Source organism: Hypanus sabinus, chromosome 2 (genome assembly GCF_030144855.1).
Source record: "Hypanus sabinus isolate sHypSab1 chromosome 2, sHypSab1.hap1, whole genome shotgun sequence".
In the NCBI taxonomy this organism is placed as follows: domain Eukaryota; kingdom Metazoa; phylum Chordata; class Chondrichthyes; order Myliobatiformes; family Dasyatidae; genus Hypanus; species Hypanus sabinus.
In genome coordinates, this window is record NC_082707.1 from 98,127,042 (window position 1) to 98,142,756 (window position 15,715).

At 43.9% G+C, this 15,715-nt stretch overlaps 1 protein-coding gene across 2 annotated transcripts in view; it reads left to right on the plus strand.

Annotated features, from left to right (window-relative positions):
- atg4b (autophagy related 4B, cysteine peptidase) overlaps nt 1-15,715 on the plus strand; it is an 84,063-nt gene that overhangs the window by 11,796 nt on the left and 56,552 nt on the right. The window contains exon 2 of one of the 2 annotated variants that reach the window (XM_059951041.1): nt 4,549-4,678. The exons of the other annotated variant lie outside the window; for it this stretch is intronic. The gene's annotated coding sequence lies outside the window, so the exon portion shown is untranslated. The remainder of the gene's footprint in view (nt 1-4,548; nt 4,679-15,715) is intronic. 2 annotated transcript variants of the gene reach the window in all.

Sequence of the window (15,715 nt, forward strand, 5' to 3'; positions counted from 1 at the left end):
CGGAGTTGTACAGAGTCTTACAGGATTTTTAATCTAACACAATACCCAAGCTTTTTCTTTTAACTACAGAGCCATACAGTCATACATTTAATTCAGCATCTAGATGGTTAACAATTACTGTGGCGCTCCCTTTTAATATTGTAACATTAGAGGCTGGTAGCATCAGACTTCATTTAACAGGTAGGGTTCCAAGGGGTTTGTCTTTGTTATTCCCATGCTTTGTCAAAATCCCATACAGCCGGTGGTTCTATTTAAAACTGGCGCCCCCCATTAACCGTCACCTCTTTTCCGGTGAGTTCCTTCGTGGGGGACCTGGGTAATTTGGCGAGGTACTCTCCCGCCTTTCATTCCCATAAGGGTTATTCTCTTAACTCCGTGTCCCAAACCTAGACCATCCTGTGAATTCCCACCCAATTCTTTAATGCTAACTCTTTTGTCAAGACCATGCAGGCTGATGGGTTTCAGTTTGAACCTTTCCCTCAGGCCGCATTTAAATTTCGGCTTCCTCCACAGCACTTTCTTGAATAACAATAGCGTGTGGGGCACCTTTACATTCCAAGTCAACCTGTAATCGATGCGCAGGCATCAATCTAGACTTTAAATTTTCTTCATTCGATTTGGCAACTACAGATTTCCCGTTCCCCTCCACAACAACAGTTATCTCTCCATTTGTAAACTCCATATTAGCTCTGAGCACCCCCTTCAGCACGACCAACGGGGAACTCACACTTCCCACGTTTACCAAGGTTAACCCTTTCTTCCCCGAACCAGGTCTATCTGATCCAAAAGGACGGCCGTCTCGTACAGCTGAATCAAATACCTCAGACTTTTTCTGAGCTCTGGGACTCGGTTCAGGATCACGTGCATCCCCATCTTGGACACACTCAAACGGGACATGGGCCCCGTCCAGGCTTTCAATACCAAAATTCCCCTGATCCTCCCAGTTACTCTCTAGGCAGCTCCCATCCGGGGAAGGCGCAACCCTGCGAGCTGAAACAACCTCCTTGGCCACTCCAGCAGACTTCCTCAAGGCAAGGGTACCCGTTCCCTCTAGGACTGCCCTCATCTCATTATCGGGAACACCTTTATAACTCTCAACTTCTTCAAACAGGGCTGCCACCCCAGACAGATCATCCATGTCCAACTCTGGACCTTTTAACAGCTTTATCTGTTTCTCATCTTTATTTCCTACCTCTAGGACCTTTTTCTTCGCTAAGGGCAGATCTAACTCCTCTCCCTTACCCCCTTTCACTTTACTATTCTTCGTCTTTAAACCCTCGTGGCACAGGGTCGGTAAAGACTTCTGGGCCAAATCAAAACTGCTGCCGCTCTCGACAGGCTGTGAGTGACCGCGCATGCGGTATAGATCTTAGGATCTGAGGAAGTGGCCTCAACCCTCGCAGGCTGGGTTGTCAGCTTCACGGCTGCACCCCACATCTTCCCACCCGCTAAGTCGTTCCCCAGAAGGACGTCCACGCCTTCTCCCGGCAACTCCGGCAGGATCCCCAGGTCCACTGGTCCCGACACCAACTCACAATCTAGAAGGACCCGATGCAAAGGCACCACTCTGGTCCATTTTCCTATTCCTCTCAGGGCTACCTCTCCCGTCTGAGGTCCAAATTTTAACACTTTTCGGCTAATCAGTGATAGCTCCGCCCCCGTGTCTCTCCAAATCCGTACGGGAATTGGTGGGTCCCCCTCCCTCAACGACACGGTGCCATGTGACAGATAAATCTCAGACCCCTCGCGCACTCTGCTTACCCGGCACCCTCTTGCCGATTCTCTGACTACCACTGCATGCCAAATAGGGACCGCTGCTTTCCCTTTTTCTGGCTCCTTTCACGTAGCAAAGCACCGAGATGCAATATGTCCTCCCCTTCCACAATTAAAACAGGTCAAGCCTGGAAATCTCTAGCTGTCTTGCCTTTCCCCCTCAACCTTACCACTAGCTCCCGGCGGGACCTCTGCCTCACTCAGCGGACTTCCTCGATCGTTCCCACGGTCTCTCTGGGAACTTTCATTCGAGGAAAACTTTGTCTTGTGGGTTAGGGCATATTCATCTACGAACCTAGCAAATTCTGAGATGGACTTATCCGGCTTCTCAGTCAAATACATCCGGATCTCCTCCAGAACACAACCTTTAAATTCCTCAATCAAAGGTAACTCCCTGAGATGCCCATAATCCTCGTCCACCCTTTCCGCGGTGCAGCAATGGTCCAAGAGCACCCCCTTCTCGTGGGCTAGCTCGGTATACGTTTGATTCCACCCTTTCCTTAAATTTCTAAACTTTTGTCTATACGCCTCAGGTACCAATTCGTAAGTCCGGAGAATGGCCTCCGCATAATTCAGCATAATTCTCCGCTTCTCCCTCCTCCAGGGACAACGCCACATATGCTCGTTGGGCCTTCCCCTTTAACACGCTTTGTAACAACGCCACCCACTGCTCTTTTGGCCACTTCTGATTTACTGCCACCTTTTCAAAAAGCAAGAAATAACTATCAATATCTGTCTCCTCAAACGGAGGTACCAATCTCAACTCCCTACTAACATTAAACCGCTCCGCTCGGTCTAACCCTTGATCTCTTCGCTCGTTACTTATCTTCTCCATCTCCAAGTCATGTTTCCTCTGTTTCTCTTTCTCCTCATACTCTCTTTGCTTTTCCGCTCGTTCCTTCTCTTTTTCGGCTGCTTCTAGCTCTTTTAGCTGAATTTCATGCTGTCTTTGCCTCTTAGTTTGGTCCTGCTCCTTTTTCACCTCTAACCCCTTTAGTTGGAGCTCATGGTCCCGTTTCACCTCTAGCTCCTTCAGGTGAAACGCCTGCTCCCTTTCTCTGTCTGCCCTTTCTTTCTCTCTCTCAGCTGCTTCCAGCTCTTTTAACTTAATTTCATGTTCCAACCTTAATTTCTCCACCTCTAACTGAGCCGTCCCACTTGATGGTACCTTTTCAGGGATATCTTCCAATACCTCAGCTTCAAACACATTTTTCCCAATGTAATACTAAGTTATGGCCCTTCGCACCTCCCGCTTTTTCATGGATGACCTCACTTCTGCGAGGTTCAACCCCTTCACCAAATTTACAAGTCTGATTTGGTGGCCGCCTCTAGTGCCCCCACAGTTGGGTTTTTCATAAATTCACCCACGTCCATCTTTGCTGGTTTCCCGTCTGGCTACCCGCGTAACCAGATTCAAGTTTGGACTTATAAGCCCGATTCACTGGCCTCCCAATTTGGTGTCAAATCCCGAGATGAGAAACCCCAAGTTGTTACGTATCCCGTAACTGGATCACTTACCAGCAAAGATAGAGAGGTCCGTTGAAGCCTGATGGCACTATTTTCAAACGTTTTTATTTATAAAGGGGGCCCAAAAGTAAGGTTAATACAAACATTCAGATAATATACGTCGTCAATACTCAATCTAAAGCGCGGGTATAGTAATAGTCATCATTAAGAAATAAGCTCGACTGTTGTCTAGGGGATAATATATTGTCCGTTGGAAATATAAAAGTCACTCAGAAGTCTGCAGGCTTCAGCCTTTTGGGAATCGCCAGGTTTCACGTGTTTGAGAGAGATTGGTGAAGAAAGGAAAACTTGCTCGGGTCTTTATGAAGCAACTCCGTTGAATCAGGGGAGCGTTGGTTCCCCGTTGTTAGTTCGAAGTCCTTTTCGGTGTTATCAGCCTCCCGCTCACCAAGCAAAGGTGAACGGAACGCACGTGGCTTTGAATGGCTTCCCGCTAGCACGGGAGTGCTGAGCGACGGTGTGTCCTTTCGGTGCGTCGCTGGGGTACCGCCTCCTGCAGTCCCCTTTTATCTTGACTTGCCCAGTTGTAGATGTCCATCAAAGTAGGGTGATGCAATCCCCACCTCCACATTGCCCGAGGGTGTCCATGTCCCTGGTAGCTGTCAGGTAGCAGGGACATGCAATTCACACAGGTGTCTCTAAGAACAATGGTCAAAACCATTGCATTGTCTCTCATTTCCTGGGTCTGAGACCCGAATTAATAGTGATCTTGCGATTCTCCGGAAGGAGGGGGCTCCTCCCACCCCTTCGGCCCCTCAGAGCTGTACATTCATAACAAATTTCAACCGTTTCTCTCCCCTGCATCATGAAGTTGCTCTGTACATCTGAGCATAGACACGTAACATATGAGAGTAAGGCCTTCTTACCTAGATTCAGTGCAAACATGGGCAGGGTGGACAGAATTGTGGAAAAGAAACATTTGCAGTTTGTTAGCAGAAATTTGTAACCTTTATGAGGTGCAGGTGACTGCATAAACACATACTTTCTAAGATCTTTTATCAATTTCAGTTTCTTTACCTAAATCTGGATATTCTTGCTCAAGAGAAAGTATGGCACAGATTTTCCAGACTGGCTGTTGGATGGTCTATTATATGAAGGGATTGAATTGCCGAGGAAAATGGGAGTAGAGATACAGTATACAGAGTATTCAGGGTGGGGGGGGGGGCTTGACAAAGGTTCAAAGATTCAAAGCACATTTGTTATTGAAGAATGTATAAATTATACACCTTGAAATTCATCTGCTTATAGGCAGCCACAAAGCAAGAAACTCGAATAACCCAGTTTAAAAAAAGACCAAAAACCATTGCTCAGAGAAAGAGAAAGAGAAAAAAAACACATGCAGACAAAGCATCTTGAACTTCACCCGGTCCCAGACAAGGTAAGTATGGAGAGGATGTTTCCCCTGCTGAGGGAGTCTCTAACTAAGGCCTTTTAGGAATGAAATGTAAAGAAGTTCCTTTACTTAAAGAGGGGTAAATATTTGAAACTGCTTACCCTGGATGGCTGTCATTAATTGTGTTCAAATGGAGATTGGTCGATTTACGGATATTAAAAGTATTGATGATGTGGAAATGGCAGGGAAATGGTGTTCAGATTAAAGCACAACCATGAACCTCCTGTTTCTTGAGTGTTACAATTTTTAACCTATTGAGTATGTCAACAGTCTCTACTTTGAATTTGGCAGTAGCTTTCATGGTAATGACGTGTGGAATATTTGAGCCCTCTGCCTCCAGATATAGTTGTTCATTTTGGTTCCTAGTTGGCTCCATCCCTACTTGTGTTACTTTGTTATTTCCAAGTTTGTGTAAGATTTTTTTCCCTTTAAAGTTAAACTGTCTCCTCTCATTCCCTGCACTTTTTTTTAACCTGTCCTGATATTTTAATATATGGACTGATCTTCACTTCTGTTCTTAACTTGACTTGGGTTTTAGAGCATGTCTTTTTAACTTATTTTCGAGGGTGCTTGGCTTAGGTTGGCCAATCTTTCCATTCTAGGGTGTGTACCTGTCACAAACACAAACCATCAAGGCTGTCCATAATTTTTCCTGTCAGTCTTGCAACTGAATTTTGGTTGAGTTGAATGTCCTTGCACTGTGTGATTCTCCCATTATGTGTGGAGAGCCACAGTTCCTAGGAAACCAAATAACCAATATTTCTTTTCCACCTTGTAACCTTCAGTGAAACATTACTTGCTGTCAGCTGAAAAGAGTGTAAACTGTGAATTTTGGAAGTTGTTTGGCCTCAGAAAACTTACCAAGACTGGATATTCACCTGCACCCATTTCCAAGTTGTAGAGAGTTCAAACACATTAAACCATTCAATCAGTGTGTTACTGCAAAATCAAAATTCAAACTCACTCTGCAGCCTTTTTAAGGTGAGGTTTAGGAACAGTGATTGTCATCAAGTTTGTTTATTATCAGGAAATGCTAATTGAGATCGTTCCTAATTTTCTGCCATTTGAGTGAAACATTTCGTAACACACTACATTGATTGGCTGTATCTCAAATGATAACAAGGTGGCCTACAAGGAAGAAGTCATCTCTCTGACACTGGTGTCAAGAAAACAACCTCTCAATGTCACAAAAACAAAGGAACTGGTTGTGGATTACAGGAAAATGGAGATTGGCTAACCCCTATTGACATCAATGGGTCTGGGGTTGAGAGGGTAAACAGCTTCAAGTTCCTTGGTATCCACATCACCTAAGACCTCGCGTGGTCTGTACACACCAGCTGTGTGGTGAAAAAGGCACAACAGCACCTCTTTCACCTGAGATGGTTGAGGAAGTTTGGTATGGGCGCCCAAATAATGGGTCGAGGCAAGGTAAGTTACTTGGGAGGAATAGGAATAGGAAGTATGTCTGTGAAGCCGGGGTTCAGTATTGGATGTGGGATGTTTGGGAGACTCCCAGCCTTCCAGACAGCCACATCTGTGGCAGGTGCATCGAACTGTAACTCCTTAAGGACTGGGTTAGGGAACTGGAGATGCAGTTTGTTGACCTTCGTCTGGTCAGGGAAAATGAGGAGGTGATAGAGAGGAGCTATAGGCAGGTAGCCACACCGGGGTCTCGGGAGACGAATAAGTGGGTAACATCAGGAGAGGGAAGGGCAAGAGTCAGATACTAGCGAGTACCCCAATGACTGTCTCCCTTAACAATAAGTACTCCTGTTTGAGTACTGTTGGGGGAGATGGCTTACCTGGGGGAAGCAGCAGTGGCTGTGCCTCCGGCACAGAGACTGACCCTGTAGCTCAGAAGGGTAGGGAAGGGAAGGGGTAGGTAGTAGTGATAGGGACTCTATAGTTAAGAGATCAGACAGGCGATTCTGTGGACGCAGGAAAAAAACACAGATGGTAGTTTGCCTCCCAGGTACCAGGGTCCAGGATGTTTCTGATCGCATCCACGATATCTTGAAGTGAGAAGGAGAACAGCCAGAGGTCATGGTACATATTGGTACCAACAACAGGTAGGAAAAGGGAGAAGTCCCGAAAAAAGACTACAGGGAGTTAGGAAAGAAGCTGAGAAGCAGGACCTCAACGGTAGTAATCTCAGAAGTACTGCCTGTGCCACGTGACAGTGAGTATAGGAATAGAGTGAGGTGGAGGATAAATGTGTGGCTGAGGGATTGGAGCAAGGGGCAGGGGTTCAGATTTCTGGATCATTGGGACCTCTTTTGGGGCAGGCGTGACCTGTACAAAAAGGATGGGTTGCACTTGAATCGGAGGGGGACCAATAGCCTCGCAGGGAGGTTTGCTAAGGCTACTGGGGAGAATTTAAACTACAATTGCTGGGGGGGTGCGTTGGGAACCAAACTGAAGAGTCAGAGGAAGGGGTGGATGGCTCAAAGCTTGCAGACAGTGCGAGAGGGAAGTTGGGCAGGTGATAGAGAAAGGATGCGCTTCAACTGATGGTTTGAGATGTGTCTGTTTTAATGCAGGAAGCATCATGAACAAAGCACATGAGCTTAGAGCATATATGTCAAACTCAAGGCCCGTGGGCCAAATCCGGCCCGCGGTGAAATTATCTTTGGCCTGCGAGATAATATCTAATTACTATTAAAGCTGGCCCCAGTAATCGAAGCGCCTATGGCGTATGATATGGCTAATGCTGAGTTTATTTAGGTACCAGGTTTTCAGGGTTTTTAGTGTTTATTCGGCAGTCTTGCTCGGCAGTCTTCTTCATAAGAAACGGAATTTGTAAAGTGAAACACTTTGTAGTTATAGCAGAGACTGAGACACATGAGAGCAGGCTGAAAAAACGGAGGCAACGAAAGCTGTGTTCACACACGTCCGACTGATCCGGCCCGCATGAAGCTGCATTTTGCTCAATCTGGCCCGAGACCTCAAATGAGTTTGACACCCCTGACTTAGAGCATGGATCAGTACTTGGAGCTATGATGTTGTGGCCATTACAGAGACTTGGATGGCTCAGGGGCAGGAATGGCTACTTAGAGAGCCAGGCTTTAGATGTTTCAGAAAGGACAGGGAGGGAAGCAAAAGAGGTGAGGGCATGACACTGCTGATCAGAGATAGTGTCACGGCTTCAGGAACTCATGGAGGGATTGTCTGCTGAGTCTCTGTGGGTGCAAGTTAGAAACAGGAAGGGGTCAATAACTCTACTGGGTGTTTTTATAGACTACCCAATAGTAATAGTAACAGGGATATTGAGGAGCAGGTAGGGAGACAAATTCTGGAACGGTGCAGTAATAACAGGGTTGTTGTGATGGGGGATTTTGATTTCCCCAATATTGATTGGCATCTCCCTAGAGCAAGGGGTTTAGATGGGGTGGTGTTTGTTGGGTGTGTTCAGGAAGGTTCTTGACACAGTATGTAGATAAGCCTACAAGAGGGACACTAGAATACTACAGCACAGTACAGGCCCTTTGGCCCTCAATGTTGTGCTGACCCATATATTCCTTTAAAAAAGTACTAAACCCACACTACCCCATAACCCTCTATTTTTCTTTCATCCATGTGCCTGTCCAAGAGGCTCTTAAATACCCCTAATGTTTTAGCCACCACCATCCCGGGCAAGTCATTCCAGGCACCCACAACCCTTTGTGTAAAAAAAACTTACCCCTGATGTCTCCCCTAAACTTCCCTCCCTTACCTTTCCCTCCAAACACCCTCTGGTGTTTGCTATTTGTGCCCTGGGAAACAGGTACTGACTATCCACCCTATCTATGCCTCTCATAATCTCGTAGACCTCTATCAAGTCCCCTCTCATCCTTCTACACTCCAAAGAGAAAAGTCCCAGCTCTGCTAACCTTGCCTCATAAGACTTGTTTTCCAATCCAGGCAACATCCTGGTAAATCTCCTCTGCACCCTCTCCATAGCTTCCACATCCTTCCTATAATGAGGTGACCAGAACTGAACACAATACTCTAAGTGTGGTCTCACCAGAGATTTGTAGAGTTGCAACATGACCTCTCTACTCTTGAACTCAATGCCCCCATTAATGTCCTAGCATCCCATAGGCTTTCTTAACTATCCTATCAACCTTTAGAACGACCTTGAGGGATGTATGGATTTGAACCCCAAGGTCCCTCTGTTCATCCACACTCTTAAGTAGCCATCCATTAACCCTGTACTCAGCCTTCTGGTTTGTCCTTCCAAAATGCATCACCTCGCACTTTTCCGGATTGAACTCCATCTGCCACTTTTCTGCCCAACTCTGCATCCTGACTATATCCTCTCGTAAGCTTCGACAACCTACAGCTCCTCCAATCTTTGTGTCATCCGCAAACTTACTCCCCCATCTTTCCACCTCTTCATCCAGGTCATTTATAAAAATCACAAAGAGCAGGGGTCCCAGACAGATCCTTGCAGCACTCCACTAGTCACCAACCTCCAGGCAGAATACTTTCCTTCCACTACTACCCTCTGCTTTCTTCCTGTAAGCCAGTTTTTTACCCAAACAGCCAAGGTTCCACTGATTCCATGCCTCGTGTCTTTCTGGATGAGTCTCTTATGGGGCACCTTGTCAAATGCCCCACAAGAGGCTGTACTTGATCTGGTATTGGGAAATGAACCTGGTCAGGTGTCAGTGGGAGAGCATTTTGGATATAGTGATCATAAGTCTATCTCCTTTACCAACAGGCAAGTTAGGAAAATGTTTTAATTGGAGTAAGGGGAAATATGAAGCTAAAAGACAGGAACTTGGAAGCATAAATTGGGACAGATGTTCACGGGGAAATGCACAGCAGAAATGTGGCAAATGTTCAGGGGATATTTGTGTGGCGTTCTGCACAGGTACGTTCCAGTGAGACAGGGAAAGGATAGTAGTGTTCGGGAACCATGGTGTACAAAGGCAGTTGAAAATCTAGTCAAGAAGAAAAGAAGAGCTTACGAAATGTTCAAAAAACTAGGTAATGATAGAGATCCAGAAAATTATAAGGCTAACAGGAAGGAGCTTAAGAATGAAATTAGGAGAGTCAGAAGGGGCCATGAGAAGGCCTTGTTGAGCAGGATTAAGGAAAACCCCAAGGCATACTACAAGTATGTGAAGAGCAAAAGGATAAGATGTGAGAGAATAGGACCAATCAAGTGTGACAGTGGAAAAGTGTGTATGGAACTGGAGGAGGTAGCGGAGGTACTTAATGAATACTTTGCTTCAGTATTCACTATGGAAAAGGACCTTGGCGATTGTAGGGATGATTTACAGCGGATTGAGAAGCTTGAGCATATAAACAGTAAGAAAGAGGATGTGCTGAAGGTTTTGGAAAGCATCAAATTGGATAAGTCACCAGGACCAGACAAGATATACCCCAGGCAACTGTGGGAAGCGAGGGAGGAGATTGTTGAGCCTCTGGCAATGATCTTTGCTTCATCAGTGGGGCTGGGAGAGGTTCCAGAGGATTGGAGGGTTGCAGACGTTGTTCCCTTATTCAAGAAAGGGAGTAGAGATACCCCAGGAAATTATAGACCAGTGAGTCTTGATTCAGTGGTTGGTAAGTTGTTGGAGAAGATCCTGAGAGGAAAATTTATGAACATTTGGAGAGGCATAATATGATTAGGAATAGTATTTGACTTTGTCAAAGGCAGGCCGTGCCTTACTGGCCTGATAGAATTTTTTGAGAATGTGACTAAACACATTGATGAAGGAAGAGCAGTAGATGTAATGTATATGGATTTCATAAAGGCATTTGATGGAGGTACCCCATTACAAGGCTTATTGAGAAAGTAAGGAGGCTTGGGATCCAAGGGGATATTGCTTTGTTGGTCCAGAACTGGCTTGCCCACAGAAGGCAAAGAGTGGTTGTAGCTGGGTCATATTCTGCATGGAGGTTGGTGACCAGTGGAGTGCCTCAGGGATCTGTTCTGGGACCCCTTCTCTTCGTGATTTTTATAAATGACCTGGAAGTTGAGGGATGGGTTAGTGAATTTGCTGATGTCACAAAGGTTGGGGGTGTTGTGGATAGTGTAGAAGGCTGTCAGAGGTTACAGTGGGACATTGACAGGATGCAAAACTGGGCTGAGAAGTATCAGATGGGAGTTCATCCTAGGCAAGTGTAAGGTGGTTCATTTTGGTAGGTCAAATAATGATGGCAAAATATAATATTAATGGTAAGACTCTTGGCAGTGTGGAGGATCAGAGGGATCTTGGGGTCCGAGTCCATAGGACACTCAAAGCTGCTGTGCAGATTGACTGTGTTGTTAAGAAGGCATACGGTGTGTTGGCCTTCATCAATCGTGGGATTGAGTTCAAGAGCTGAGAAGTAATGTTGCAGCTATGTAGGACTCTGGGCAGACCCCACTTGGAGTACTGTGCTCAGTTCTGGTCGCCTCACTACAGGAAGGATGTGGAAACGATAGAAAGGATGCAGAGGAGATTTACAAGGATGTTGCCTGGATTGGGGAGCATGCCTTCTGAGAATAGGTTGAGTGAACTTGGTCTTTTCTCCTTGGAGCGACATAGGATGAGAGGTGACCTGATAGAGGTGTATAAGATGAGAAGCATTGATTGTGTGGATAGTCAGAGGCTTTTTCTCAGGACTAAAATGGCTAACATGAGAGGACACAGGTTTAAGGTACTTGGAAGTAGATACGAGGAGATGTCAGGGGGAAGTTTTTAGAGAGTGATGAGTGTGTGGAATGGGCTGCTGGTGACTGTGGTGGAGGCGGATACGATAGGGTCTTTTAAGAGACTCCTGGACTGGTACATGGAGTTTAGAAAAATAGAGAGCTACGGGTAACCTGAGGTAATTTCTAAAGTAAGTACATGTTTGGCACAGCGTTGTGGGCTGAAGGGCCTGTAGGTTTTCTATGTTCCATGTTTGTCCTTTTTTAAATTTTTGGCTTGCATTGCCACTGTCAGGGTTTGGAATTCAGCAATTTCAGATATCCAGACTTTCCATCTAGTTTTCTCCAATGAAAGATCCATCAACCTGGACATGAGCTCTCTTTTTATGTTGCTGGATTTTATGGGCATTTCCAGCTTTCTGTGGTTGCATATGATTTCCAGTATCTGTGGGGCTTTGTTCATCAACGTTCTGGTACTTTCATTTATCTCTTTTTTTAAAAATAAAATCTAAATGCTGAACATCTGTGATTGATGAAACCCACTATCTAATTTTTGTCTCCTGGTCACCTTCTCTGCAATTCAGAACATTTTTGACCTTTCATTCTCTCTCTGTCCTACTGTCTATTTCCAGCATTCTCGTTAGTTTTGTAAGCTGGAAGATTTGATGTAAAATTGGTAGGTTGAATTTATGACCTTGAGGCCTGGTGGTATGTGCTTTCAGATTTTTATATCTTCTGCCAAGTAGGAGAGGTGAGAAGAGAGAGTCTGGAGTGGGTAGGGTCTTTGGTTATGATTTAGTTAGGCAACGAAACATGCAGACAAGAGTTGATGAAGGGGAACCTGTCCATTAATATGTGGTTCTCCATCTCTATCTTGCTTATAAGTTATTTGTACTCAGATTTAAACATTGTGAACTGATGTACAGTATATTCACAGTCTTCAGTTAAATGTTTCAAAATTTTATTCGCACAAGGACGCTAGCCATTCTGATCACGTTAGAATTCACGTGTTTGCATGTGCAAAACGAGATGCACCAACATGAGATGCATTCCCTCTGTTTACTTTTAAAAGGCTGTAATAATTTTGTCTTAAAGATTTGTAGTCGGCCTCATGCATTTCATGTTATGTAGTATAATTTTGTTAATGAAATGTGGTTAATTAGAAGGTTAATCATTAATTAGAAGGGAAGAATAAAATAGAATGTCAAATGTTGCAATCAAAATATTTACCACAGATAGAAAATTACAATATTTTGTCTCCTGAATTTGGACTTTATTATTGTGAATGGTGATTACTGTATCTGTAAAGGCTTTTTTCCTGGACAATGTCTCATTAAAGAGACCAACAGCGCAGACAGAAGTCTCTGTTGGAATAATTCAAGTAATGAGTCAAAGAGGTGTGAAAAATGCTTTCAGGTGTCAGAATCAGGTTTATTATCTTTGTTATATGATGTCAAATTTGTTGTTTAGTGGTAGCAGTAAAGTCTAAGTAATTTACTATAAATTACAAAATAAATAATGCAAAAACAAAGAAATAATGAGGTATTTTATGGACAGCAGAGGGGAGGAAGCTGTTTCTGCATTGAACGTGTATTGTCAGGCTCCAATGCTTTTTCCCTGATGGTAATACTGTAATGAGAAGGGATAGGTCCTGGATGGTGAGGATCCTCACAATGAATTCCACCTTCATGAATCTCTGCCTTTTGAAGATGGCAGCGATAATTGTTCCATTATAGAGCTGCTGAGTTACAACCCTCTGCAACCTCTTGTGACCCTGTACAATTATAATGTCAGAAAGGCACCGGTGACCCCTGTTTCCATCCAAGGGGTCAGTGTGGACATGGTGGAGGATTACAAATACCTGGGGATACGAATTGACAATAAACTGGACTGGTCAAAGAACACTGAGGCTGTCTACAAGAAGGGTCAGAGCCGTCTCTATTTCCTGAGGAGACTGATGTCCTTTAACATCTGCCGGACGATGCTTAGGATGTTCTACGAGGCTGTGGTGGCCAGTGCTATCGTGTTTGCTGTTGTGTGCTGGGGCAGCAGGCTGAGGGTAGCAGACACCAACAGAATCAACAAACTCATTCGTAAGGCCAGTGATGTTGTGGGGGTGGAACTGGACTCTCTGACGGTGGTGTCTGAAAAGAGGATGCTGTCCAAGTTGCATGCCATCTTGGACAATGTCTCCCATCCACTCCATAATGTACTAGTTAGGCACAGGAGTACGTTCAGCCAGAGACTCATTCCACCAAGATGTAACACTGAGCATCATAGGAAGTCATTCCTGCCTGTGGCCATCAAACTTTACAACCCCTCCCTCGAAGTGTCAGACACCCTGAGTCAATAGGCTGGTCCTGGACTTATTTCCACTTGGAATAATTTTACTTATTATTACTTAATTATTTATGGTTTTACATTGCTATATTTCTACACTATTCTTGGTTGGTGCAACTGTAACAAAACCCAATTTCCGTCGGAATTAATAAAGTCTGTCTGTCTGTTTTACAAGCAATGAAATTGTAAATTTTAACTTTTTTTGTGATTCTACTTAGTTATTTGAAAAGTCAAAGGGCATTCTGGTGGAATATTGTGTAGTTTAATTGTGCACTGGAGATTCAAAGATGTAAAGCAGCCTTACTAGTGCAGTAGGCCATCTTGTGATCAATACTGTACTTTGCTAATGTAGACCGTTAGGCTAATAGAGCCAGAGGATGGGTATTAAGGTGGAGAGGGAGGGGGCTTTGCAAGTTGGAGGGTTGTAAAATGCAAAGCTAATCTGTGAGTTCTTGTGAACCTCTCTAGGGAGATGTCATTATTTCACTAGAAATACAGCAAAGGGGCAAAGAGTAACTCAACAGAGAAGGTTGTTACCTAGGGTTTTTTGTATATAAAAATTAATTTAGTGTGCATTTCCTGTTAGTGAAGCAAGTGCTTTTACTGAGATTGTTACAAAGTTTATTCTACCTCAGTGCAAGTTTCTTGCAATTCACTTGTATCAATCAAGTAGTAGACATTTGAACTGATTCAATATAAAAACAGAAAATGCTGTAAACACTCAGCAGAACAGGCAGGCCAAACATTTTCTGTCTTCATTTTAGATTTCTAGCATCTACAGATTTTAGGCTTTTATCTAATTCATAATTATAGATTAATTCAACTGCATGTTAATTTTTGAAAAAGGATAATAGAAAAAGGATATTTAAATCAACAACTTCACTCAAAAATTATTCCTTTGCCTCTTAATTTTTGTTTATGAACAAATCCTAATAACATCTGACACCATAACTTGTTATATTCATAACAAGGGTTTCAAGGTTCACGGTTTCAGATGTATAAATCAAAAAGTTGCCCATCAAGGTCCATTGCTCAGCTTATGCCAACAGTTCCTTTCCTCCCAAAGAAGATACTTGACCTGTTGAGTGCAGATGGTTAACATTGTCGAGAGAAGATTGGGAGTGATTATTATTGGGTAAATCCACATCTGGCTGTTTAAAGGCCAGTTGGTCAGAGCCACACAACAGTAGATAGCAAGATTCAGATATGTTGTATGTCGCAAGATGTAAATTTATGAAAAAGAGAAAGAGTGTTTATTAGGTTTAGGAATCAGACAAGACCCTAGATGAATGTAAAGAAAGAAGAAAGAATTTAAACAGGAAATTCAGAGACCATAAAATTTACTTTGCAAGTAGGATTACAAAAACCCAACTCATTTTATGCATACATTTAGCTAGGGAAAGGGCAGAGGGGCCAAAGGAAATGCATGAGGCACTAAATGAGGACTTTGTATCAGCTTTCACCAACAAGAAGGATCTGGAGGATAGCGAAATGAGGGATGGGTCTGTTGATCTTCTAGGATATGTTGATATCAAGGGGGATGGGTTGTAGGCCTTTTGAAGAGCATTAAGATGGATGTTTCCAAGGCCTGATGGGATCTACCCCTGTTATTGAGACAGGCAAAATAAGTAATTGCTGTGGCTTAACAGAGATTTCTGGAAGCTTTTTAGCCACAGGCAAGGTCCCAGAGGACTCGATAATAGCCAGTGTTGTTCCTTTCCCTTGATAACAGCAGTAGAGATAATCCAGCAAGTTATAGGCCAATGAACCGTGCGTCAGAGATAAGGAAATAATGAGGAAGATTCTGAGGGATAGGATTTATTTGTGATGGAAAAGCATGACTTATTAGCAATAGTCTGCATGGATTTGTGTGGGAAAAGCCAAGTTCTATGATTTTTTGAGGAAGTGACAAAGTTAATTAATGAAAGTAGGGCAATATATATTGTGAACATCGACTTTAATAAAGCATTGAACAAGATCCCTTATGATACGCTAATCAACATAAATGGAATTCATGATGAGTTGGTAGATTGGATTCAAAATTGGTTTGTCCATTG